Here is a 1,424-nt window from a genome sequence, read left to right on the forward strand (position 1 = left end):
GAGTAGCTAGGATTACAGGTGTGAACCACTGGTGCCTTGCCCAATTATTTTCTTTTCAAACAAACTACTGCTTCCTTCCATGTCACTCAAATTGTGTTAAAAGAGCTAAGGCCAATGTCATACGTGTCAGTTTCAGATGGAATATCATGCTGGATCTGAGAATTAAAGTTTATACTGAGAAAACAAAAATGTAAGCTCAAGCAGAGTTCTAATTTGCCACAGATGTCAATTTAAGTGTTTTAGTCAGTTTATATTCAGCACTACCTGGGGTGCAGTGGGTACTGTGTAAATTACTGTATCATAATAAACAGACATTAGTTTCTCTTAACTAGTAACAAGAAAAATACTTGCAATGCTGCCTACCCCCTTTCTCCCCCTATGAGAAGAGAAGATTTCATGCCTACGTAGGTCTCTTCCTATTTCATCTTTCTTTGTTTGAGCCTTCCCCTCAGCCTTCCCAGGGAGATTGCCTTAATCCTCTCGCCCCATCTGCAAAATTCCATCCTGTGCCCACATCTTAGAGCTCTCCAAGGCACCTGGGCTCAGCAAAACAATATTTTTCTTTTTCTCCCACTGGGTAATAAAGCAGTGCCAACCGAGATTCTGAACCTCATTAGAGAGATTAGGCAAGCAATCCAGCAAACTGCTGTTTATAAACACACTATGGCTCTACCCCAGTGCCTGGGATCAGACCCAGGATGACTCCAAAGCTTCTTTGGTGTTCTTTATCTCCCCTCCCTCCCCCCAGCCCTTTCATAGCTTTCATAAAAGGGTAATTAATTATGATTTATAATCTGTACAAAATCAGTTTAGATACTATAAACACAATGCTAGTATTTTTCCTCAATGCCGACTTAGAAGAAATCTCAGTCTAAAAGGAGAGGTAAAACAATAACAATAGAAATAAATTTCCTGAGTGTGGTCCCAAGCACTCTCACAAATAAGAAAGCACAATGTGATCTATCTCTGTAATAATGGGTGTATTATATAGTGAGATCATTGTCAGCCCATTTCCCCATCCTGCTGGGCAAGAATTGGCTAGGATAAGGAAAAAGAGCCAAACGCGAATGGAGGGGGTTGGGCAATGGGGGGAGAGGGGGAGCGGTGCACCGACCACCAATTTATATTCTATGCCTGGTAAACAGTCTGCACCCAGAGGATAAGGCTTTTTCTGGCTCTCAAATATGTTTTTTTCCCTCTCTCTCTATTCATGTGTCTTCTCCTCCCTAGAAGCTGCGGGGTTGGGGAGGTCTAAAAATAGCCAATGAATCACAGCAGATAATACTGTGCAGTAGTTACATAAACAGCGGGCCGGGGCGGTGGGCGGGGCGGTGGGTCGGAACGGAAGGGATCTGGGTCAGCGTTGTCACACTGAATAGGGTCCCCCGGAGCCGGCCTGCCGCGGCGCGGCGGGGGAGGAGGCC

This window comes from Dipodomys ordii, unplaced genomic scaffold (genome assembly GCF_000151885.1).
Source record: "Dipodomys ordii isolate 6190 unplaced genomic scaffold, Dord_2.0 Scaffold7, whole genome shotgun sequence".
Lineage (NCBI taxonomy): Eukaryota > Metazoa > Chordata > Mammalia > Rodentia > Heteromyidae > Dipodomys > Dipodomys ordii.